Source organism: Bubalus kerabau, chromosome 23, assembly GCF_029407905.1.
Source record: "Bubalus kerabau isolate K-KA32 ecotype Philippines breed swamp buffalo chromosome 23, PCC_UOA_SB_1v2, whole genome shotgun sequence".
In the NCBI taxonomy this organism is placed as follows: Eukaryota; Metazoa; Chordata; class Mammalia; order Artiodactyla; family Bovidae; genus Bubalus; species Bubalus kerabau.
The window spans coordinates 10275544-10301777 of NC_073646.1; the positions used below are offsets into that span (position 1 = coordinate 10275544).

General features: G+C 50.9%; 1 protein-coding gene and 1 non-coding gene across 3 annotated transcripts in view; one reads left to right on the top strand and one right to left on the bottom strand.

The window, feature by feature from the left end:
- The window catches only part of EMP2 (epithelial membrane protein 2), a 45991-nt gene extending 22142 nt beyond the window's left edge, over positions 1-23849 (bottom strand). The window contains exon 1 of one of the 2 annotated variants that reach the window (XM_055561608.1): positions 13984-14196. The gene's annotated coding sequence lies outside the window, so the exon portion shown is untranslated. Of the gene's footprint in view, positions 1-13983; positions 14197-23691 lie in introns of those variants that run through there. The other variant, XM_055561607.1, reaches the window with a different exon arrangement.
- TRNAE-UUC (transfer RNA glutamic acid (anticodon UUC)) lies at positions 12662-12734 on the top strand. The gene has a single exon. It is a non-coding gene; the product is annotated as a tRNA-Glu (tRNA).
- Positions 23850-26234: the final 2385 nt, after the last annotated feature.

Below are 26234 nucleotides of genomic sequence, written 5' to 3' on the forward strand. Positions count from 1 at the left end.
ATGTACAGAGAAGTCGAAGAATCTTGTGGACCTGATAAGCATTACGAACCAATTCAACATTAAGATTTATACAATATATACAATTTTCTTCGGAGGATCTTCACTGTCTGAAAGTATCTTATTTGTTCACTCGATTGTTATCCATTGCCCCCTCTGTTCCCTGCTGTGCTCGGTGCACAGAAAGCTATTTGCTGTCATTTCTAGGAATGTAGAACTATATAAAAGCCCTGGAAAAACTCAAAGCTGTGGGTCCAGAGGCAGGAATTGTGGCCAGAAAGGGCCGTAACACACTGAGATCCCAAGGCAAGGCAGAGGCAGAAGCAGAACCAGGGAGTGTCCTGGCCCCGACTCCAACTGCCCTTCTGGCCTCAGTGGGAGACCCCTCAGAAGGTGGCCAGCAGTCTCTCAATGATCAAAGACTATTTCCCCAAAGCCTCTGCCATTTCCAAGCACAAATTTCACCAAGTGGTCCGAAAGATGTTGTTTCTCCTTTTATGATTTCTTCAGGGATTGAGCAGGACAGTCTAGGGGCTACCTGGTTCAGGGCGTGTACCTGTCTGAAAGTGAAAGTGAAGTTGCTCAATCATGTCCGACTCTTCGTGACTCCATGGACTGTAGCCTACCAGGCTCCTCCATCCATGAGATTTTCCAGGCAAGAGTACTGGAGTGGGTTGCCATTTTCTTTTCCAGGGGATCTTCCCGACCCAGGGATGGAACCCTGGTCTCTCCTGCACTGCAGGCAGGCAGACGCTTTACCCTCTGAGCCAGTCTAAATGTAAAGGCAGACGTACAGTTGGGAGACTGTACTAGTTGAGTTTCTCAAGTTCCTGTCTAGAAGTCAAAGTCCCAATATTCGCCAAACTTCTCTTTTAAAAATATGTTTTGATCCACATAATGTGATAATTAAGTGGGGGGGAGGGGGGAGATAATAGAATCCAGGGCATATAATGAAAACCACAGTCTCTGCCCCTGCCCCAGTCCTGATCCCCGGAAGCAATCACTTCTAACCTTTTCAGCTGTTTCTTTTCCCAACAGTTCCATATGTCCAAACAATATCCATACACTTCCCTTTCCTGATTCATCTATTACAAACAATATAGACTTCCTGAGTTTTTTCATCATCATCACCCTCCTACTCCACCATCCTGATACAGTCTTGTGCGAGCGGGCTAAGTCGCTTCAGTTGTGTCCAACTCTTTGCTACCTTATGGACTGTAGCCCTCCAGGCTCTTCTGTCCATAGGAATTTTCCAGGCAAGAGTACTGGAGTGGGTTGCCATGCCCTCCTCCAGGGGATCTTCCCAACCCAGGGATCAAACCCGCGTTTCTATGTCTCCTGCTTTGGCAGGTGGGTTCTTTACCAGCAGCACCACTTGGGAAGCCAGTCTTTCCATACACCAGTAATTCTCATTTATGCTATAACCATGTAAACGTCATACATTGCAGAACCAAGTAATGTACTGTGCACCTTTTTCTTCTTTTCCCGAGCATTACTAATTGTCTTTTCCCTGCTCCCTCTGTGGCTCCATCTATGTCCCCCATTTCTTCAGTTCTTGTAAACTTCTTATCACTCCAAGACGTCTACTGCAGAACCCCAGACGGAAAGTAATGCAGGGTTTCAGTTAAGGGTCTGTGATTCGACTCCTCCTTTGCAGGATACTATCTCCAGCAGTCCCTGTCTCCCAGCTCTGTCCTCCTCTGCTCTCCGTCAGGTGCAGCCTCGACAGTTTCCACCATCACAGGACAGAGACCAGTAAATCTTCTCCTTTGTCCAGGGCACAGGATGCCAGCATCAAGGTGTGTAAGAGATAAAGCCCCCTGGGGAGGGGGTGGTGCCCAGAGGGGCATCCCACACGAAATGAGACTCCTCATGATTAAAGGTCAAGTTGCAGTTTACAATGTATATCTTGCGTTGGATCTCTGGGTCAACCCTCTGAAGGTGGCAGAGCAAGGTGTCATTATCCCCATTTGACAGATGAAAGACTGAGGCTCACAAAGGCATCACATGATTTGCCAGAGTTCACAGACTCTAACCCCTCTTTTTCCAACTCCAAATCCGGGGCGTTCGCCCTCCACCCGCTTTCCTGTCTCCCGCGCTTCAGGCTTAATGAAAACACAGGCAGCGCCAAGTCATATGTTTTAAAACATTAATTTACTTGGCTGTATTGGATCTTTGTTGTGGTCCGTGGGCTTCTCTCTAGCTGCGGCGTGAGGGCTGAGCAGTTGCAGTGCACAGGGTTAGTTGCCCCATGGCCCGTGGGGTCTTAGTTCCCTGGCCAAGAATTGAACCCACATCCCCTGCGTTGGATGGCAGATTCTTAACCACTGGCACCAGGGAAGTCCCCCAGGTCATCTTTGTATCCCTCCTTTTGGCTGGATTTCCCACAACCTCTGTATGAGGCAGGAGGGATTTTGGAAGGTAGTGTCTCTCTGCCCTGGCCATTAGCTAAAGTTGAGATGTGACTGTGCTAATCAAGAGAGGGCTTGATTAAAAACCATGCTTAAGTTGTCATTTGTACTAAAAATAGAGTTTCTTGCACTCTTAATCCTATTACTTCTTCAGCCCAGCTGAAGTGTGTGTTGTCTTTATTGATCTACTCTGAGATTGGTTTGGACTTTGGATAGAGCTTTTCCTTGAAGGGAATTTATTCAGACACAAGAGAATGGAGTCCATTCTGTTCTCTAAATTTATCACAGCGTGCCCCCTTCCTATCCAGAAACTCGGGTGGGGTGTCTCACCTGGATCCCCCACCTTGATTTAGGTGCTGTGTAGGAATCATGGTAAAGTAAGTTCAGACTGAAGGCCTAACTACTCCCCATTCTACAAAATAGCCATAAAAATAATCGCATAAAATAATAGAGAACACAAGATCCTAGAACTTCACATTTTTTTTAAGGAAAAAGAATCAGGAGCTGGAATAGAAGGAGCAGCAAATGTGCTTCTTTGAGCAGGAGCGAGCGTCCTCTGGGCATCACCCTGGAACGAGGGGGGCGGAGGGGAGGGGCGCCGGGAGCGGGGGTGGGTCCTGGGGGTTCTGCCCCAGCACACAGTGTGCGTGGGTCAGCGAATTTCAAGCTCTAGAGGCTGACGGTTTAAAAAGAAAAAAGGCTGATGGTTTGGGATAAGGGACGGTACTCCCAGAAATGTCCCTCCAGACCTCAGATAGCAACCAGGATACACCAAGAACAGGCAACTCCTCAATGCTTCCTAAGCAGAGGTGCCCTCCTGCTACACCTTGGACCCAGCTTTGCTTGAAATGTGTTTGGGTCTGTGTGTGTGTCTTCTGTCTCTATGTGTGTGTGTGTGTGTGTGTGTGTGTGTGTGTGTGTGTCTGTATTTGTGTCTGTGTGCATGTGTATTTGTGTGCATGTGTGTCTGTGTGTATGCCTCTGTGTATAGGTGTCTGTGCGTGTGTCTGTGCATTTGTCTGTCTGTGTATCTGTGTCTGTGTGTGTCTATGTGTATGTCTGTGTGTGTATGTTTCTGTATATGTGTCTGTGTATCTGTCTGTGTGTGTGTGTGTGTCCGTGTGTGTGTTTATGTGGTTCTGTGTCTCTGTGTCTGTGCCTCTGTGTGTCTCTGTCTCTGTGTGTGTGTGTCTGTGTGTGTTTATGTGCCTCTGTGTGTCTCTGTGTCTGGGTCTGGGTCTCTGTGTGTGTGCTGCACGTCCAGCACTGGGTGTGGAGAAGGTCCTGCTGCTGACTCCCTGGCCCCCCATTCCCCCCAGAAGCACCATCTTATTTGTCATTTATGGTGGGACATCACCAGCAGGGTCTTTCAGGTGAAGAGAGGCCAAGGGAGCTTCCCCAGGGCGATGTGAGTGTCCCCTCCCCTCCTCTCCTTCACAAAAACACCAGCCTCCCCGCAAGGAGCACAGCCCTGGCTGCTGCGGCTAAAGGAAGCTGCTTTGGCTTCGGTCATGACGTGCCGGGGAGCCAGAGGGTGGCGGCTTCCCGCGGGGAGAGAACACGCTGTGAGATGACCACTTGTCCACCTGATTCCAACCCCACCCTCAGGGGTTCTTCCTACCATTTACGCCACAGCCCATTCTCAGCTGAGCTGCAGCCTTTTCCCGGAATTGTAAGCAAGAGGACAGTCCTGAAGTCTAGAACTTTGCAAAACAGACCTGCGATGTTTGGTGTCTGAGGTCCCCCAGCCCAGCAGGGCTCTGCCCACAGCTCCCGCCCAGCAGGCCGGGGAAGGCCACGCGGCCAGGGGCACCCCCGGGCCCACTCTGAAGCTGGCGGTTCCCCCCTAGGCTGGCTGGAACCCAGCACCCCCAGCCCAGCTCCCCTGGCATTTAGAGGGGATGGCGGCTTTGGCCTGTTTTCAGGAAGGCAGAGGTCAGCTCAGCCTCCTGCCCTCGTATCTGGACACCAGCCAGCCTGGAATCGCCAGGCATCAGAGATGACCCGGGGATGGCGGAAGCCCTTTGTGCCCTGGCGGCCCCACTTTATGCTCACTGTGGTTGGGGTTTCTGGGCACAAAGCCAACGCTTGGCTCTGTCCAAATATGGCAACAGGCCGAGGACATTGGGATTTGGCGGTGCTCCAGGGCAGAAGCCGCTGAGGATGGTTCTGTCTGTGAAGGCCTGAGCCTTTCAATCCACTGTAATAATGATAACCATGGCATTGACAATAACGATAGCCCATATTTATTGCCTGGAATGTGACAGGCACTGTTCTAAGCTTATTTTGTACATTAACTTAGGCATTCTTCACAAAAACAGCTATGATATAGATGCTATAGTTAGGTAAAGAAAATAAGGGTCAGAGAGGTTAAGCACCTTCTAGAAGATTACAAAGCTAGCAGAGGCTGGAGCTTGGATCTGAAGACAGACAATCTGAAATCAGAGAAACCCTGTCTTGCCCACCCTAAATCTGAATTTCTCTTCCCTTTTGGGATCCAGGTATCCTCCGGCCTGATCAAGAGATCGGTCCAAAGTCCTGGGTCCACACATGGCTTTGGAGGCTGGTCATTATTATCTGCCCTCACTCTGGGACACGCTTTGTGACACACATTGGGGACACGGGAAAGTGAAAGAAAGTGAAGTCGCTCAGTCGTGTCCGACTCTTTGTGACCCTGTGGACTGTAGCCCTCCAGGCTCCTCCGTCCATGGGATTCTCCACGCAAGAATACTGGAGTGGGTTGCCATTTCCTTCTCCAGGGGATCTTCCCGACCCAGGAATCGAACCCAGGTCTCCCTCATTGCGGGCAGATGCTTTAACCTCTGAGCCACCAGGGAAGACACGGGACACAGGAAGCAGAGCACAAAGTCACTCATGAGTCCTCCAGGCTGAAAGGCTTCCCTTCACTGTACATGGGATAAATACCTGTCAGTAAAGTGACAGCCCCATCAAAAGGATGGGCAAGGACTAGGATCCACTTTGCAGGCGAGAAGTCAAGTTGAAGGCTTCATCCCCATCATCCAGTTAGCAGGTGGCAGAGTCAGGGCTCAAACCCCAGCCTTCGGATCACTAGCCTGTCACCCATTTTTTGGGGGGCGTTGTCTCCTTTTCTGATCAGGGATTGAACCCCAGGTCCCTGGCAGTTGAGCATGGAGATCTAACCCCTGGACTGCCAGGGAATTCCCCCATTGTTTATTTTTTAATTTATGTATTTTTAATTGAGGGATAATTGCTTTACAATATTGTGTTGGTTTCTGCTATATATCAACATGAATCGGCCATAGGCGCTCTGTTGTTTTTAAAAGGAGCAGTTAATCAGGCAACCAGCATTCACGGAGTGTCCACCAATTCCCAGCTTCTAGTGACACACAGGTGAGAAAGGCGGGCTCCACAGCTCCTGGGAGCTGCCCGGTACGTAAAGGACGGGACGTGTAAACAAATAGGCACGGTATGATGACCTGCGTGCTATGAGAACGCAGAGGAAGGGGTGACTAGCGCTGTGTTAGGGTGGGGGCAGCATCTGAGGCTTCATGGAAGAAGTGACAACTGGGCTGGGTCTCAGAGGCCGGGCGGCTTGCCAGACAGAGCCGTGGGGACAGGGTGTTGCAGGCAAAGGGAACAGGATGCTCTGAGGCACAGAAGTATCACCAGAGTGAGCCTGAGAAGATCTGGGCAGGGCCCCAGGGCTGAGCCAGAACTCCACGCTGGGTGAGAAGCTCGATGGGGCTTGGGAGTTTGAGTGTTACCCTGGAGGCAGTGGGGAGATGGGGCGGGCTTTGAAGTAGGAAAGGAATAAGACCTATCTCTAGAGGAAAAACATTCCACGATCAGAAGGATGGGTGAGGAGGAGGAGAATTGGGGGAGCTGCTGGAGAAGCCCCAGTGAGAAAAGGATCGGGTCCTTGCCCACACTGCTGTATGTAAAATGGATAACCAACAAGGACCTACTCTTATGTTGTTTAATCGCTAAGTCATGTCTGACTCTTTGCAACCCATGGACTTTAGCCTAACCAGGCTCCTCTATCCATGGGATTTCCCAGGCAAAAATACTGGAGTGGGCTGCTATTTCCTTCTCCAGGGGATCTTCCCGACCCAGGGATCAAAGTCGGGTCTCCTGCATTGCAGGCAGACTCTTTACTGTCTGAGCCACCGTGGAAGTCCTGCAGGGAACTCTGCTCAATGTTATGCGGCAGCCTGGATGGGAGGGGAGCTTGGGGGAGAATGGATACATGTATATGCATGGCTGAGGCCCTTCCTTGTTCACCTAAATCTATTGTAACCCAATACAAAATTAAACGTTTTTAAAAATTAATTTATTAAGTTAAAAAGGAAACGGAGAGGGTCCAGATAAAGATAAAAACGTGATGGGTGGTGGGTCAGGCAAAGGATTCTGGGGGCTCAGAGTAGATGTGGGCTCTGCTGATGTCCTTGGCTCAGAGCAGGAGGAGCAGTTTGAAGGATGAGGGGAACAGGTCATTGGTAGTAGAAATGTCCAGTTTCCAGCCGTGGAGATGCTCCCTGGACAGTTGAAAATATGGGTAGCACCGTCACCCAGAGGGAAATAGGAGCTGGGAAAAGAAATCCCCGCATTGTAGGCTGGATAGGAGACCCAGCCACTAGTAACTGTGAAATAGCACCAGGGAGGAAGGGCCAAGAGAGGGGAGGGGAAGGGGGAAACCCAGAGCAGAGGGTGGGGTCCCAAAACCGAGAGAGTAGGAAAAAGGCATCAGCATGGAAAGTCAGCTCGCTGGCAAACCTGTAACCATTTTAGTGAAGTGAACTAAAGCCCTCCTTTATTTTCCTCCTCTTAGCACCTTCCCAGCCCACTTACGCTGTAGTTGCCATCTAGGGGTTAACTATCTCCCCGCCACAGTGTCAGGGACCCAGCAGATTCTGCACGTCAGTGTCCTCAGCACTTAGAACAGTGCCTCGGTTATAGATGGTGCTCAATAAATGTGCTGAAGGAAGGAAGGAGGCAGGAAAGAAGGAGGGAGAAAGGAGGAGCCAGATTTCAAGGGGCTGTGCTAAGAAGTCAAAAATGTTAACAAACATTGTAAATCAACTACACTTCAACAGAAAAAAAAAAAAAAAAACATATTGAAAAATAAGTAAATAAAGAAGTGGAGCCAGACTTTTCCTTCCCGTTTGGCCACACAAGAAGAAAGAAGTATTTATCAAGGCTCTGGAGTCCCTTCCCAAAGAGAAAACTCCAGGTCCAGATGGCTTCACTGGTGAATTCTGTCAAACATTAAAGGAAGAATAATACCAACTCTGGACTTACCTGGTGGCCCAGTGGTAAAGAATCTGCCTGCCAATGCAGGAGATGCGGGTTCAATCCCTGGGTTGGGAAGATCTCTTGAAGAAGGAAATGGCAACCCACTCCAGTATTCTTTCCTGAGAAATCCCATGGACAGAGGAGGCTGGAGGGCTACAGTCCATGGGATTGCAAAAAGTCAGACATGACTTAGCAACTAAATGTCAACAACATCAATACCAACTCTACACATACATTCCAAAAAAGCCTAAGAGGAGGGAATAGCTCCCAATTCATCCCACGAGGCCTGCAGAGATCATCCTGATCCTCAAACCAGGCAACACATTCCACAACAGGAAAAATACAGACCAAGATTTCTCATGTTCATATGTGCAAAAGGTTTTAACAAAATGTTATTAGCAAATCAAGTCCTCTTATTAAGAAGTGGAATCTATTTCCCCACCCACTGAACCTGGGCGATTTCTTTTATCAACAGAAGGCAGCAAAAGGGCCAATTCTGAGCCCAGGACTCAAGAGGCCTCATGTACCTCCTGTCTCGGCTACCACAGGTGCGAGCCCAGCCTGGCCTGATGGATGGTAGGAGACTGCATGGAGCAGAGACGAGCTTTTCTCTAGCAAGGGGCTCCCAAGACCAACCAGCTCCTAGCTGACCCCCAAGCTGGCCACAGAGATGTGAGAGCCCCACAGAGCCGAGCCAATACTGCCCACCTGCAGAATCGTGAACTAAATAAATGTTTTCTCTTTTAAGACATTATGGCCTCCGAGATATTACAGGCTCAGTTCCAGACCACCTCAATAAAGCAAATATCGCAATAAAGTGAGTCACGTGATTTTTTTTTGTTTCCCAATGCACATAAAAGTTATATGGGACTTCCCTGGTGGTCCGCAGGTTAAGAATCTGCCTACAAAGGCAGGGGACAGAGGTTTGATCCCTGGTCAGCGAACTAACATCCCACATGCTTCAGGGCAGCTAAGCCTGTACACCATGACTACTGAGCGTGTACTCAGGAGCCCGTGTTCCGAAATAAGAGAACTCATTGCGAGGAGAAGCCCATGTGCACCGCAATTTGAGAGTAGTCCCTGCTTGCCACAGCTAAAGAAAGCCTGTGAAAGCCTGTGGGCAGCAACAAAGACCCAGTGCAGCCAAAATAAATATTAAAAAACAAAGTTTTTTAAAAAGCTATGTTTACACTACATTGTAGTTTATTAAGTGTGCAATAGCATTATGCCTAAAAGAAAAACAATGTAGATGCCTTAATTTTAAAATACTCTACTACAAAAGTTGCTGACCATCATCTGAAATGAAGTTGCTCAGTCGTGTGCGACTCCTTGCAATCCCATGGACTGTGGGCTACCAGGCTCCTCCATCCATGGAATTTTCCAAGCAAGAGTACTAGAGTGGGTTGCCACTTCCTTCTCCAGGGGATCTGCCCGACCCAGGGATCAAACCCAGGTCTCCCACATTGCAGGCGGATGCTCTACTGCCTGAACCACCAGGGAAGCACCCATCATCTGAGACTTTAGCAAATCGTGGTCATAACATCAAAGATCACAGATTACATAACAAATATAGTAACAATGAAAAAGTTTGAAATATTGAGAGAATTATCAAAATGTGACACACACACAAAGTGGGCAACCCCTGTTAGGAAAATGGTGTTGACAGACTTGCTCACTGTGGGGTGGCCACAAACCTTTAATCTGTAAAAAAAACCACAAAAACAAAACCACAGAATCTGCAAAGTGCAATCAAGTGAAGGGCAATGAATTGGGACGTGCCTGTGCATTTCAGGATGGTTTGTTACGCAGCAAGAGCTAACTGATACAGGAGAAACACTATGTTCTTAGATTCAGGGTTCCTCAAAGACAGAAACCACGCTTTACATATCGCCAGTGCCCAAGGTTACTCAGCAAACACTTGGTGAGTGTCTGCTAATTTGCACAGCTTTGGCAGAAGAGCTAATAACCACCATTCTGCCAATGACTGCTGTCTGACCCCATCAATTAAAGGGCTCCCTGTTGGCTGCTGTCATCCAAGGAGCTCCCTATAATTATGCCACCCAACACACCCTCACCCCAGCCCAGAACAGGCTGGGACCTGCAGGCACTCAATATGTCATCTGGATTAAGTGGCTGAGGTGAGGCAGGTGTCAGGCTCGGGGAGCTTGTCATCCTCACAGCCATCAGGTTAGGGATGCTCTTCCCTTCACAGAGCATCTTGTGTTAGTGACTTCCGAGTAACCCCCAGGAGATCAGTGGTGCTCACTTAAACAGCTTTTCCATCTTTCCTAAACTGTCATTTAAAACTGGGTGAATTCTGCCAGCAAGTTAGGGACTGGGAGTCAATGCCTACAACTTGGCCAGACCCAGGGAGCCCCAGGACCAGGAAGCCAGGCCTTCACCTCCAGGTAAGTTAACACACGAAGGGGACAAAGAGGAGAAGATGAGCAGGAAGTAATATGTGCAAAACACAGAAGAGCATAAACAGAGCCAGACTGGACCGAAGTCTAGAAGCCTAACAACCGGTGCCTCAGTTTTCTCATCTGTACAATGGGGATGACCATGGTATGCCCACCTTCTAGGACCACCGGGAGATAATAGGCTGAAAGTGCTTAGCACAGCATCTGCCCCCCAACAAGTGCTACGCACATGCACCGATCACAGCCACCACCATGGTCAAGGAGATCCTACAACTGCCACCCCCAGACCTTTCCCATCCCCAGAGTCAGCATCGTCCCCTCATCCACTGCCATTCTCGGGGGGCAGTCACCCAGGGGAAATAAACCGCCCAGCTGTCTCCAGCAGGAAAGAAGTACAGACAACAGGCAGCTCAAGCCGTGTGGACAGGTAGGGGCCCCTCAGGCACTGTCCTCCCTGTGCTTGTGTCAATGTCCCTCCAAACCAGTCATTCCTGCGCCACGTGCAGCATCTCTGGTGTATCCGTGTACCACCTGTGTTACCAGCAGCCTACTCACTTTTTAAACTTACCTCTTTACAAAAGGAAACCTTGTATCACAACCAAAATGGAAAGGTGGCAGACGATGGGGAAGAAAGAAATATACAATGAAAACAGAACGTTACTCAGTTCCAGCTAGAAACTGTTGCTGCTCAAAATTCTGAGCCCAAGGCTCGCTTTCTCTTTCTTTGCTGAAGCAACAAGACATCCCATGTGTTTGGGGAGCTCTATTAAAGACATAATAGCACAAAACTAAGGTTTTCTCCTTGGAGGGTTGGGAGGGAATTTAAAAAGGAATGATTTTAAAAGGGCTTTGGGAGACCTGGGTTTGATCCCTGGGTCAAGAAGATCCCTGGAGTGGCATGGCAACCCACTCCAGTATACTTGCCTGGAGAATCCCCATGGGCAGAGAAGCCTGGTGGGCTACAGTCCATGAGGTTGAAAAGAGTTGGACATGACTGAGCGACTAAGCACAACACAGCACTATCTTATTTAATGCTGTGTGTCTAGTCCACCTGAAGCATCTGGGATGGTTAATTTTCTGTGTCAATTTGGCTGGGCCACAGGGTTTCTGTGAGGGTGTTTTTGGATGAGATGAACATTTAAATCAGTGGGCTTTGAGTAAAGCAGATTGCCCTCCATAATGTGGGTGGGCCTCCTCTGATCAGTTGAAGGTTCAGATAGAACAAAACACTTACATCCACTACCACCACCACCCCCAGCACCCTTTGGAGCTGAACTGCAGCATCAGCTTTCCCCTGGGTGCCCAGCCTGCCAGCCTACCCCATTGATGTTGGACTTGCTAGCCTTCACAACTGCATGGAGAGCGGTGTATACACACACATATACAGTTGTTGTTGTTGTTGTTGTGCAGTCACTAAGTCATGTCCAACTCTTTGCAACCCCATGTACACCATGTACACCAGGCTTCCCTGCCTTTCACTATCTCCTGAAGTTTGCTCAAATTCATGTCCACTGAGTCAGTGACGCTATCTCACCATCACATCCTCTGCCACACAAATGCATACATATTCTGTTGGCTCCGTTTCTTGGAGAACCCTGACTAAAACAGCAGCTCTCCTTTGGGATACCTATGTAGCCCATACAGACTCACTAACCCAAGAGCTGGCAGGCCATGTCCTTTAATTAGGTCAGGGAACCTGGTCAGGGAACTAGATCCCACAAGCCAGGTGGTGGCCACACACACACAAAACCAGGGTGTGACGCAGCCATTAAATGGAATCCTACTCAGCAATGAAAAAGGAACAAAAGGAAGGGATGCGCTCTGTTAAACATCCAAGATTGGGACAGATGCTGAGCCAGCTGGGGAGTGGTCCCCTGAACTTGGAATCACCCTGTAACATATCGCCACTGGCATGCCCCAGGTTGTCAGGGAAACTGTGAGATTGCCTGGCTGGAAAGAAAGGCAGCCCCCAGACCACTTGCCTGTCCAGCTGGGCCACCTCTGATGATATGCATCTGCAGCTATGACACCATCCAGCCGTGGAATTGGGAAATGGACCCCACACAATGAGAATCGCAGACTCATGCAGTCTCAGCTAAGGGTGCTGTGCGATCATACAGAATCACCCCTGCCCCAGCCTCTGCCTGGATTATTTTTATAGCAACCAGCCTCCATTTATATGAGCCCCAGGACTGGAGACCTCACCACTTCCTGACACAGCACCTCAAAACTGAGCCCTAAACATTAGAAGGTTTCTCCAAACTCCAGTCATCGGCTCACCTCCTTCCTGAGTACCACTGTAAGATTTTACTTCCTATTTGTCATTAAATAAATCCACTCTCTAAGAGAAATACATGTATTTCAAGAAGAAATCTTCTGGCTCCCTGGGAATGGAAAATCAGCATGACCCGCCACATCGATTGATTGGGAAAATTAATAGCCACCCCCACTAAAAAAATTTCACAAGTTCTGTTTCGGTGTTGTTGTCCTCCAAAGGGCTGCTCTGTCTGGTTAAAGAAGGAAAACTAGAATTGAAGAAGCATCTTCCCTCTGATGGAATCCCTGGTGGCCAAGTGGTTAGGGCTCTGTACTTTCACTGCAGCAGACCCAGGTTCAGTCCCTGGTCAGGGAACTAGACTCTGCAAGCATGTGTCATGACCACACACAAAGCCAGAGTGTGACATGGCCATAAAATGGAACGCTACTCAGCAATGAAAAGGAACAAAAGGAACTCCTACTACATGTACATCATAGATGAGTCACAAAACCTTGTGCTGAGTCAAAGAAACCAGACACAAAGAGCGAATACTGCCTGTGATATTGTGACTAATAAAAAGAAATATAGCTTTAAAAAAAAAAAGAGAAGAAGGAAAATTACAGTCAGAGACGCATCTTCCCCTTGATGGAATCAGAAGAGCCGAAAGACAACTGAGAAGAGAACCACTTTGTCGCCGAGTGACCTCCCTGGTGGCTCAGACGGTGAAGAATCTGTCTGTAATGCAGGAGACCCGGGCTCCATCCCCGGATTGGGAAAATCCCCTGGAGAAGGAAATGGCAACACACTCCAGTATTCAAGCCTGGAGAATTCCTGCCAGACAAAGGAGCCTGGCAGGCTATAGTCCATGGGGTCACAAAGAGTCAGACGCAACTGAGAGACCAGCATACTACAAGATGCGGTAACCAGCAGAACCTAAAATCAGTCCGGGGTCCTGCAGAAAACAGCGCTATGGCGGGCTCTGCCTTCCACGGTGTCCAGTTCTTGCACGTGGTCCCCATGTGCCCCTCATTCCTCCCCGCTGTCCCCCCGCCTACTCAGCGGGGCCCAGCCCAGCCCAGAACCTTTGGTAGGCTCTTGCTTAAACCCAGGAGCCCGGCCCCCTGCAACCTGCTCTAGACCTCTAGGAATTCCACCAGTGGAAGTTTCTTAGGAGCCAGGACAGGGCTGGGCACGGAATTAAAACCTGGGGAAGCAGAGAAACTTCATCCAGTGCTGTTGGGAGTGTAAAATGCTGCAGCCAGTGTGGGAAGTCTAGCTGGTCCTCAGTTAAACACAGAGTTACCATATGTGTGCATGTGCTCACTCGTGCCCGAGTCTTTACGACCCCATGGACGGCAGCCCACCAGGCTCCTCTGCCCACGGCATTTTCCAGGCAAGAACACTGGAGTGGGTTGCCATTACCTCCTCCAGGGGATCTCCCAGGGGATCGAACCTGCGTCTTTTGCGTCTCCTGCATTAGCAGGTGGATTCTTTACCACCTTACCACCTGGTTAGCATCAGATCAGATCAGATCAGTCGCTCAGTTAGCATAGGACCCAGCAATTCCACTCCTGGGTAAATATCCCAGGGAAATGAAAACAGCAGCACAGACAGTTATACTCACTATTTTGTGATAGTGATACGTGCTCAGTCGTGTCTGCCTCTTCGCGACCCCATACACTGTAGCCCGCCAGGCTCCTCTGGCCAGGGAATTTTCCAGGCAAGAATACTGGAGTGGGTTGCCATTTCCTCCTCCAGAGGATCTTCCTGACCCAGGGATCAAACCCGAGTCTCTCACATCTCCTGCATCGGCAGGCAGATTCTTTACCACTGAGCCACCAGGGAAGTCCCTTCAATGTGTATTATACTGTAAAGGGAAAGTCAATATCACTTGCCAAGTGACTGACATTTTAGTAATACATGAAAAAAAAACAAAGAGAGCATATTACAGTTTGTAACATTGCCTGTATGCTACAGAAATCATCTCCAAATGCCTGTGGGCGTGCAGACCGCACTCTGGGAGGGCCGATGATTAAGCCTCTCGGGCTCTGGCCTAGAAGAATGTGACCCCATGTCATGCTAACATAGAGGGATGCTGACTGTGCCACTTGGGCCTGAACCAACTGCGGCGGGCAGGCGGCGGGCAGCCCTTCCCCACGCCACCCGTCTCCACCCTGCAGCCTCCTGCCCGCTTCTCATCCAAGGCAGGGGGCCTCGCTTCTGCCACTCCTCCCAGGGGTGGGCTGAAAAGCAGGAAAACCAGCGACTCCTGGGGGGATGCCCTCCCCCAGCTATTTACACAGCAGAGACTTACTGAGCGCCTACTGCACCCTTCCCAGGTGGCTCAGTGGTAAAGAACCCGCCTGCCAATGCAGGAGACACAACAGACGTGGGTTCGATCCCTGAATGGGGAAGATCCCCTGGGGGAGGAAATGGCAAGCCCCTCCAGTATTCTTGACTGGAGAATCCCACGGACAGAGGACCCTGCTGGGCTACAGCTCAGGGGCTCGCAAAGCATCAAATACAACTCAGCACGCACTGCATACTTAGCTCTGTGCTAGAGGGTCCTGGAGAAACCCCAGGGAACTCAAAAGAGCTGGTCCCTCAAACGAAGACCGTCGGAAGTAATGGAAGTGATCACCGCTTAGAAAGAGGATTCCTTCTCCATTCCACACACACATCTGAAACACAGGAATCAAGGTGGCTTTGCCCAGGGCAGAGGTTGGGGTGAGTTCTGTTCTCTGTGACCAGGCTGTTAAAGGCAGAGGACCCTCGTGTGGTCCAGGACCCTCAGGACTGACAAAGTTGACTTGAGAGGAAGAACACAAGCCTCTAAGACACCCATCAACACATCGGCAGCAAAGATACTTTCTTGGCCCAAAGGACCAGGATTTTTTCAAGAGGACTCAGATGTCTGTTAAAAAGAGGGATGTGATGGGACCCAACCAACCAGCCAATGGAACAGGGTCTGCAGAGTCCGAGAGTTTGTTGTTGTTTAGTTGTTAAGTCAAGTCCACTCTTCGTGACCCCTATGGATTGTAGCCCACCAGGCTCCCCTGTCCATGGAATTCTCCAGGCAAGATTACTGGAGTGGGTTGCCATTTCCCACTCCCGAGGATCTTCCCAACCCAGGGATCAAACCCGAGTCTGTTTCATCTCCTGCACTGCAGGTGGATTCTTAACACACCCTAAATGTACCACATTACCCCCTCCCTAAACTACCACTTGTCTGTTAACAGCATCCAGACGGAAAGCCATCACGGCCAGGAGAGGTACACAAAGGGACGTTTCCAGGGGAACGTTCCACGGAGGCTGAATGGCACACGTCCTGGGTACCTTGCCACTGAATTGCCACACAGCCCCCACCTCGTCTGTCTACCATTGCCCCCCACCTCTAAAAGCTCCCCACTCCAAACCTGCAAAACTCATACTGCTTACCAAATTCAGGGAAGACTATTTCATTATTCCTGAACTTCACGGACACATATTAGGGCTTCCTAGGTGGCTCAGACCGGAGAAGGCAATGGCACCCCACTCCAGTACTCTTGCCTGGAAAATCCCATGGACAGAGGAGCCTGGTGGGCTGCAGTCCATGGGGTCGCTAAGAGTCAGGCACAACTGAGCGACTTCACTTTCACTTTTCACTTTCGTGCATTGGAGAAGGAAATGGCAACCCACTCCTGTGTTCTTGCCTGGAGAATCCCAGGGACAGAGGAGCCTAGTGGGCTGCCGTCTATGGGGTTGCACAGAGTCGGACACAACTGAAGTGACTTAGCAGTAGCCTGTGGCTCAGACAGTAAAGAATCCACCTGCAATGCAGGAGACCCAGGTTCCATCCCTGGGTCAGGAAGATTCCCTGGAAAAGGGAATGGCCACCTACTCCAGGACTCTTGCCTGGGAAATCCCATGGACAGAGGAGCCTGGCAGGCTCCAGTCCATGGGGTCGAAAAAGAGTCAGTCATGACTTAGCAACTGCACCACCACCACCACGCTTATGTAACTCTTGAATATATTTTCTCAGAAACAAACAAGACTGGAGTCCCACAGTCCATTCCTTCCTCTCCTTGTTCCCATGGGTAGCCACACTGATTGATTCTGATATGTCCTTCCAGTCACTTTCCTTGCATACATGTAACGCAAATGAGGCCACAGGAACACTGTTTCAGTTTGCTTTTATGTAAATAGCCTATTTTCCCATATATACCTTTGTTACTTATTGACCTTTCTACACTGGTACACAGAGATGAATCTCCAAGTTTTTTTTCTCTGAGATCTAAATTTTTAAACAATTTTGATTGAGAATATAATTGATGTACAATATGTTAGTTTCAGGCGTGCTACATTGTGATTTGACATTTGCACACATTATGAAATAGCCATCATGATAAGTCTAATACTTAAATACATTATATACCCGTGGCTTATTTACTTAATAACTGGAGGTTTGTACCTCTTAATCCCCTCCACCTATTTTACCCCTCCCACCCCCCTTGCATCTTGTCTTTTTTTAATTTTTATTTTTATGCTTTTTGGCCACTCTGCATGGGATCTTAGTTCCCCAACCAGGGACAGAATCTTGTATTGGGAGTGCAAGTCTTAACCACTGCACTGCCAAAGGAAGATCCTGAATTTTGCTCTTTTTAACTTCTGTAAAGCGTTAGCTGCTCAGTCTTGTCCAACCCTGTGACCCCCATGGACTGTAGCCCACCAAGCTATCCATGGAATTCTCCAGGCAAAAATATTGGAGTGGGCTGTCATGCCCGCCTCCAGGGGATCTTTCTGATCCAGAGATTGAACGCAGGTCTCCTGCATTGGAGGCAGATTCTTTACCGTGTGAGCCACCAGGGAAGCCCTAACTTCTGTAAAATACTCCCTAATGTGACCAATGGGTATTTAGTTGCTTCTAGGATACTTCCACTTTTTCCCTCACTCTCTTTTTTCCTCCCAGTGTTGCAGTGTGAACATCATCACTCCTGTTTCCCCAGCCAGGTTCATCAGGATGTGGAGGGAAGCCCCCCTCATCTCCGCCATCCAGCTGGGCCCCCAGGCCTGCCCTCCTCTCCTGCGCCATGCACTGCAGGCTAACGAGACACATGCATCCGCACCAGCAAGACTTCTGCCTGCACCCTCTGCCTTTTCTCTCCCTCCTTTCTGCAAACCCAGAGCCATCACTGCCCAGGGGAATTCTAGGGACTCTTCCAAGCCCATCTCCAGTCCGACAGGCTTAAGGAAACTCTTGCAGACCATGACATGGGCTCCCCTGAAACCCCATCTCGCGACTCCGCTCCTGGAACGTACATGCTTGTACCCACCATCTTCTTCATGGGACTGAAACCTCTTTTGAAGAAAGGGAAATCCCCCTTTGCCTACATGGCTCACTGCCCAGAGTCATGTGATAACTGCCACCAGGATGAAAGTGGGCAAGCCAGATGCTCCCTCAGCTTTCCTTTGGTTCAAGCAAACCACAAACACCTTTAGCCACTTCCACGAACATCAATATTCCAACTCTTCCGATCCCCGGAACAACCGTCCAAGGCATTGGAGGGCATGATGACCCTCATCAAAGATGCAGAGACTCCTTTGGAAGCTGACTGGCACATCAGGTCTGAAGCTGAACGTTGGGGCCTCTTTGTAGAAGAGGAGCTTGGGCGGGGAGCTCACAGATATTTCAAGATTGTTGTCAAAACGATGAACATCTCTGGAGAAGGAAATGGCAACCCACTCCAATATTCTTGCCTGGAAAATCTCATGGATGGAGGAGCCTGACAGGCTATAACCCATGGGGTCTCAAAGAGTCGGACAGGACTGAGCGACTAACACTCACACTTATGCCATCTCCCCAAAGGCAGTCCCTTTTACACTAAGATTTTTACCAAACCCAAGGATCATCATTGCTTATTAATAACACCTTTCCATTATTTCAAAAAATGCTTTAGAGTTTACAACATCAACTTAAGTGTTTCACCTTACGCAGTAGTGAAACTATGGGTTTGTGTTCTGTTTGTGTTTTTTTTTTCCCCAAATATCAATGGAGAAAAAGACATAATTACTCTTTTTGTTTGTTTCACATTCAGCTATGAACTTCTAAAAATGATCTTGATTACCACCAGTGATAATACGCTTTGGGAAACATTCATTAGAATAAGATGAATGAGACTTTGGGTCACATGTATTCATTGCAAAAATTGTTAACTAACTTCATTTTGGACTTCCCTGGTGGCTCAGAGGGCAAAGCATCTGCCTGCTCATTTTAAGGAAAGAAAGCTCTCCAGAGAAGTTTGTGATCAAAAGTATCAGAAAGGGAAACCTTCAAAGGGACTTCTCTATTGGACAAACTTACTTGATATTAGGCTTACAAGCAGTTTGCATTGAGGGACTTAACCAGTCCCTCTCTGCATCCTGCAGGGTGAGAGATGTTTCACACCCAAATTTCTCAGCTCAGTTTTGGCACCAAATATCCAAATATCTAGAGCTTATATCCCTCAGCTCTAGACCTAGGAGTGCTAGGAAGCTTCTAGAAGTTGATGTTGTCTAACCTGTCCAAGGAGGGCAGGAAGTTGGAGAATCTCTTCACCTTCAGTCCCTTTCTAGATCAACTGAAGCCCAGCTTCCCAAAAAGGTGAGAGTCCTGGGAATTTTAACTATTCAGGTCAACAACTCCTTGTTAAGCCCTGGAGATACCATGTGAACAAACCAAGTGTCCTCAGATGGGAAGACGGCTTTTCTCCAGCCTCCAAGTCTTCCTACTTTCTGCCTGAGGATGGATGATATTCCCAGAGCCCAACAGCTCTGCCTGGGAGTGACCTGAGGCCAGTGGGAACTGACCCATGGCTCTTGGCCCACCTGTCACTGATCAGCACGCGAGCGTGGAAACTCAACATCTTGGATGGATGGCACGTGCCATAAGGGTCCCTGGGACCTGGGGGACCATAAGGGGACCTGGCCTAGGAACCCACTGGCAACTCCCAGTCATCCAGCTCCCTGGCAGTGAGTCCCCAGACCCAGTTCTAGTCCAGGTACTGCTGCCAACCGCTGAGTGACCTCGGGTGAGTCACTCCTCCTCTCTGAGCATCCCTAGCAGTTACACTGGGACTTTTAAGGCCCTTTGTTGTTGTCGTTCAGTCACCAAGTCATGTTCAACTCTTTGTGACCCCACGGACTGCAGCACACCAGGCTTCCCTGTCTTTTACTATCTCCCGAAGTTTGCTCAAACTCATGTCCATTGAGTCAGTGATGCCATCCAACCATCTCATCCTCTGTCACCCCCTTCTCCTTTTGCCTTCAATCTTTCCCAGCATCAGGGTCTTTTCCAGTAAATCAGCTCTTCACATCAGGTGGCCAAAGTAATGGAGCTTCAACTTTAGCATCAGCCCTTCCAATGAATATTCAGGGTTGATTTCCTTTAGGATTGACTGGTTTGATGTCCTTGCAGTCTAAGGGACTCTCCAGCATGTTCTCCAGCACCACAGCTTGAAAACATCAGTTCTTTGGCACTCAGCCTTCTTTACGGTCCAACTCTCATATCCGTACTAAGGCCCTTATGCCCCTGAAACACTCTGATCCCAGCCCACAGAGGCCCAGGGCACTCTCACGCCTCCCAGCCTCTGCTCAGGGCTTAGCCGCCTGGAAGAGCCCCAGTGACTGGAGCTGGGACAGCGAGTGCTGCCGTGGTTGCCCAGCTACAGGCCGGTGCTCTTGCTGGGTGGCAGCTCTGCCTTGGGTATTTTTAGAGTCCCCCATCGGCCTGTCCCTAACAAGTGCCAGACGCATCTGACAATCCCCAGCCACAGGCAAGTCCTGCCAAAACTGCGCTTTGGGGTCACTCCTGCAGGAAGCCTCCTCCTGGGGTGAGAAGGGGCGCCTCCTTTTTCCAGCACCCCCACCCACCCCTGTTCTTCCCTGGATGAGATGACGCCAACATCCAAGGGTCAGGTCCCAGTTCTGTCTAAGGTGCCAGCTGCCCTGGTTCCCCAGCTGCTGCTGCCAATCGCCCAGTAAGAGGTCCCTGGCGCCCACCCCCCTGTCTTGGAGTCCTGCCGTCAGCTTCTAATGGCCTCTCCTGGAAGGACTCTGCTTCCCTCTTTGGGGGGATGGCTGTCACCACCCCATGACTAGAGAACCCACCTCTGTGCCACGTTAGCCCCCGAAGCCAGGGTCAGAGGCCTCATTTGCCCACAAAGCTGGGCAGCAGCCCCATGTTGCAACACACATACACACACACACACACACACACACACCAATCTGCCTTCCCCAGGACAGTCCGCTGGACTTCTGCCTTCCAAACAAATCCCGCCAAGCAGCCAGCAATCCACCACCACCCCATCTGGCCTGGAAAGGCATTCCTGTATTTTTGTCTCGACAGACTTCCCTTCCTGGTCACGTCTGATGGAGTTCACTGTGACAAAGAGCCAGCCTCCACTATGCCCCTGTCAACCAGGAAGGCCCCGGAGGGCAGGGGAGTAAGTGCAGGCCTGGGATGAGACATGGGCCAGTTGAGCCTTCCTGGGAATCACCCATGGCTGGAAAATCGAGAGTCCGTGCACACACAGACATGTGCTTTAAGCTCCCGCCCTGAAGATAATATGCACAAGGCAGAGACAGAAAATCTAGGTGAAACATTCACTTCCACTCTATAAACAAAGGGCCTCAGACAAGACTTGTGTGTGCAGGCGAGTGGCAGGGAGGACAGGATGGTTGTGCCCCGGATCTACGACTGGCTGCCACGGACCTTTGTCAGCCCCTCTGTGTGCCGTGTGTGTTCAGTCGCGTCCAACTCTGTGACCGCATGGACTCCAGGAGTCCACCGGGCTCCTCTGTCCATGGATTGTTCGAGCAAGAACACTGGAGTGGGTTGCCATTTCCTTCTCCAGGGGATCTTCCCGACCCAGGGAGCAAACCCACATTTCCTATGTCTCCTGCATTAGTAGGTGGATTCTTAAGCACTGTACCACCTGGGAAGCCCCTCATAAACTGTGCCCTAATCTGGGGCCTGGAAGGCAGAAGAGGGCTCGGCCTCTCCCCTCTGGGTGGGGCAGCGCAGTATCAGTGCCCACCAGCCTGGCCGTGCCCTCACCCGCCCTCTGGCCCCGCTCTGTGGCTTCCAACGCAGTCACTGGTTCCCAGATTTCGGATGAATCTCGATTTCCCCACTGGAAGGACAGAGGCAGCTACAGGCTATGTGGCCCACTCCCTGCCTCCTACTCCCCAATTGTGGCCCACTCCCTGCCTCCCACTCCCCAATTCCCAGCGAGGGTGGAGGACACTGATCCAAAAACCCTAGGTGGGAAAACAGGTTCTGCACCTTCCTGCCACCCCCATGCCCTACCTATGCCTCAGGCTTGGCATCTGCCAAGGGCCCCGTGGGCATCGGGGCCCTGATTTCCCTAGAATGGTCTTCCCCTTGCCTCTCCAAGTCCCACCAGGGCATCTCCAGGTGGCACTATAAGTAGGGACTGGGGAAAACAGATGGAGATCCAAAGTCTAGCTCTTGGCACCTACTAGCCCAAGGACCTTGAGAAACTGACTTAAGGTCTCTGGCCTGGCTCTTCCCACCTGCAGCCTGGGAGCATGGAGGAGCTGGTGCAGGGTGGCGGGGTGGGTGGGGGGTGGCTTCTAGGAGCGCGCCGTGCCCTGCAGAGGCTCCATCAGCTTTGGTTCCCTTCCTCGTCCCTTTCAGACTCCTGGGGAAACCTGGCTCCAGTCCCTTCCTCGCCCTCCTTCCACTTCCTTATACTGAGGCCAAATTCTGGGGAGAGGTAGCTGCAACCGTGACTGGCCTCCCAGATTTCTAGCTGATTCAGACTGAAGCACAGAGGTGGCTGCAGACTCGGTTTAATTGTGGCAGGATATACAGAACATAGCATTAATCATTTTCACCACTTTTAAGTGTAGAATTCAGTGCCATTAAATACATTTACCATGTCATAGGACCATCACCACTATCTACACCCCAAATCTCTGCATCCTCCCCACCTCTGTACCCATTAAACCAGGTCTCCCCATCCCTCTCCCCGGCCCAGCTAACCTCTACTCTACTTTCCGTCTCTATGAACTCGCCTATTCTAAGTGTCTCCTATCAGTGAAGGCATACAATACTGGGGCTGCTGGCTTCTCAAGACCCTCTCCAAGCCCCTTACCTTACTCCTCACCCTGCTGGTCACTTTTTACCTGTTCTCTGCATTTTAGATACAGCTAAGTTCAAAGATCACCCCCACGGCACTTCACATGCACCGCTTAGGAGCCTGGGAGGGGGCACTGACCATTTTCCCAAACCTGAAACGGGGCTGTCATTCTTGTTCCAAAGTCAGAGGTGGGTTCGGTGGCCTGGAGGGAGGGGCTTTGCAATGTGGGGTCTCCCGCAGGTACAGGTGCCCCCACCTAACCCTCATTCTTGAGGTTCCCATGTCAGCCCCCAAACAGGGCCTCCCTGGGATGGATTTGGTGGTGGTGGTTTAGTCGCTAAGTTGTGTACGACTCTTGTGACCCCATGGACTGTAGCCGGCCAGGCTCCTCTGTCCATGGGATTCTCCAGGCAAGAATACTGGAGTGGGTTGCCATTGCCTTTTCCAGGGGATCTTCCCAACCCAGGAATCAAACCCAGGTCTCCTGCATTGCAGGCAGATTCTTTACCTGTGGGTTTAGGACCCTGGGTTTGGGAAGAGTGTATAGCCTTTCTATACACGAACGCTAGCCTCCCGTCGCTCTGGACCTATGGGTGGGGCCCTCAATGCTCCTCCCCAGTCCAACCGCAGGGGAGAGGGGACAGAGGCGTCACCCAAGCCCCTCCAACCGCCCCAGACCGGTCAGCAGCTCCTCGCCGCTGGGGGGCGCCACGGAGCCGCCGCCGCCGCCGGGGGCCAAGAGGGACCCACCGACCCAGCCTGGGCGCAGCAGGTCCCGCGCGCTCCCACGAGGCGGGGGACCCGCGCCAAGGCGCCGGGGACTCTCACACGACGAGAGGGGGGCGGCCCGGGATCCCAGAGCCCTGGGAGTAGAGTTGGCGGGGGCGAGGGAGTCGCCCTGACTCCTCCCCAAACTTTTCCCGCCCGCCTCGGCGCGAAAGGCGAAGGAAGTACTCCGGGGGTGGGAAGGTGGAATCCGGGATCCAGGGCGGGCCGGAGGCAGGCGGGAAGCCGGCCCCCGTGCGATCTGGCGGAGGAACAGTGGATTTTCCTCAGGGAAGGGGCCCCTCCCTGCCCCCCACCCCAATCGCAGGGATCTCCCTGCGTCGGGTACTTGCAGGGGCTCGCGCTCCGCGCTGCCCCGGCTTTCGCTGCCCGGAGCGCCCCCCGCCCCGACCAGCGCGCGGCTCCCGGGCGCGCCCCCGACTCACCGGACGCTGGCGGCTGGACCGACCGACGGGCTGGGGCGCGAGGCGAGGCCGCCGGGCTGTTTTGAAGCTCTGGGCTGGGACTGTGCGCTCTCCCTCCTCCCTCTCGCTGGCGCCGAGCCTCTCCCCACGTCCCCCTCCTTCCCCGACCCCGCCTCCCGGGGCGTGATGTCAGGAGCCCGGAGAGCCGAGGGGGAGGGACCGCGGGAGGCTGGTGGGGGACCCGGGAGGGGAAGGCCGGAGCCCGGGGAGCGACCCCAGCCCCAGCCCGCCTCCCTGCGCTCCTTTGGGCCACTTTGGGGCAGAGCTGGTAGCCGGGTGGGGGGGGGGGAGGGGGAAGGAAGGAGGGAATGGGCGCTCGAAGGCTCTCTGCGCTGCGTTCGCCCTTCTCCCTCCACCCCTGCCCGTCTTCTCCCCGTTCTCTTCCCCTCCCGTAAGGCTTAAGGACCAGCGTTGTGGAATCGACTCCCTACATTAGCACCCCTTCCCTGGCCCTTTTCTCAACGTAGTGATTTTTTCTTTAATCTTTCCTGCCTCAGTTTCCCCTTCTGGAAATGGAAGTCACAGTAGAACCGCTTTCCTTAGGTTACTGTAAGACCGGAAATGGTCATACCTGAGCGTGCCTGGTACATAGTTAATCTAAACTCAGTTAATCTAAGCTGCTGGAGATGACAGGGAAGAGAACGGACGTTTTATACACAGTGACGTGTCATACCTCTAGTACACTCAGTTCTGGAGGGCACTTATGGTTGGTTAAGTGCAAGTTCTTCCCTGATGGCTCAGTTGGTAAAGAACCTGCCTGCAATGTAGGAGACCTGGGTTCGATCCCTGGGTGAGGAAGATCCCCTGCAGAAGGAAATGGCAACCCACTGCAGTAATCTTGCCTGGGAAATCCCATGGACAGAAGAGCCCAGCAGGCTACAGTTCATGGGGTCGCAAGAGTGGGACACGACTTAGCAACTAAACCACCACCAATCTTAGTTATAGTTTTTATTTTCTGACAAAGAGTCCCTGACCTTGGTAGGAAGTGGCTGGACAACCAGGGACCCCATCTTAGGACTCCCGCAGAGTCTGCCTCACATAAACCACCACATGTGTTTTGAACCCACAGTCCTGGAATTTATTGTCCCTGGAAACGACATCAAAAGACAAACTTCTCTCCAGCTTCAGTTTCCCCATTTGGGACTAAGAGGGTTAATCTGCCCTGGAGGCTCTTGTGGGATAAAGAAAAAGGTCAGAGGGGCCTGACTCCCATCTCTGGCGAGTGAGCGGTGGTGAGGAGGGAGGATTTACTGTTGAAAAAGTTGGAGAAGTTCCAAAACAGGACCACAACAATATTACAGTATGTTTTTAAGCTTTTAATTGAACAGGTTAATGTTACTTGCACTCACCCCCAAACATAAGGCAATGGACTTGTGCTAATAACAAAAGAATTAGAAACTCTTTTAAGAAATGCTAACTTATTGTGTGATAATTGGTCTGGCTGGGAAACCATGCTTCATTAAATTTTCTGAAGTTTTTTTGGTTTTTTTTTTTTTTTGGCTGTATTCAGTCTTCGTTGCCTCATCCAGATTTTTCTATGCAATGTGCCGGCTCAGTAGTTGCAGAACAGAGGCTAGGTGCCCCGAGGCATGTGAGATCTCAGTTGCCCCACCAGGGATCCACCTGGTGTACCCTGCATCAGAAGGCAGATTCTCAACCACTGGACCACTGGGGAAGTCCCCGATGAGTCTTTCTTCAATCCTTTTGGGAAACTGTGCAAGGGGAAACCCTCCCTGGGTCTAGCTTAGAGATCCTTAGGCAATTTGAAGCAGCCTTCTTCCAAGCCCCATCTCGAGGTTCCCCAGCTGGACAAGTGTCTGACATCCCACATTTCTTTTCGTTTTGAAATTCTGTGACTAATCAAGACTTTCATCTCCCAAGCAAGAGATTCTTTGTGGGGCTGGCAAGGGGCCAGGAAGGTGTCCATGTGAACTGACATCCCACATAAAAGGGGAGGAGAGGGGGTCTGGCTGCTGCAGAGGGGGTCTGTGCAGGGCCCACCACCAGAAGGAACAGTGATGCCTGCCTGTCCCGTGGGCACCTGGGGGGACAGAAAAACCCAAAGCTTCTCCCAGAATGGACAGTCCAGGTACAGGCTGGAGAGGTGTGTTTCTGCTGTTTGCTGAGCCCTCACACTGTGCCACAAACTCTATCATGAACATAATACAACAGCCCATAAAGACACTGAGGTTCAGAGGAGCTACCTAAGTAACTCACCCAAAGGCCCTATCCGAGAGATGGAGTGTGAATTTGAACCTACTCTGACTGTAGCAAACCTCGCTCTCCTCCTCCCACTATATCGCTATTTACAAAACACTCACCATGATTTCCGCCGTATCCACAGGCCAACTGAACCAGTATTCACTTAATATTTTTCTTTCAATCAACTGTTTATCTAACTATATTTATTTTAAAAAAGGAAGCCCTATATCGCATGGTAAACAGGAAACCAATGCCCAACTACCAAAAATAGAAGACAAACTTGAAAATATAAACACTACGCA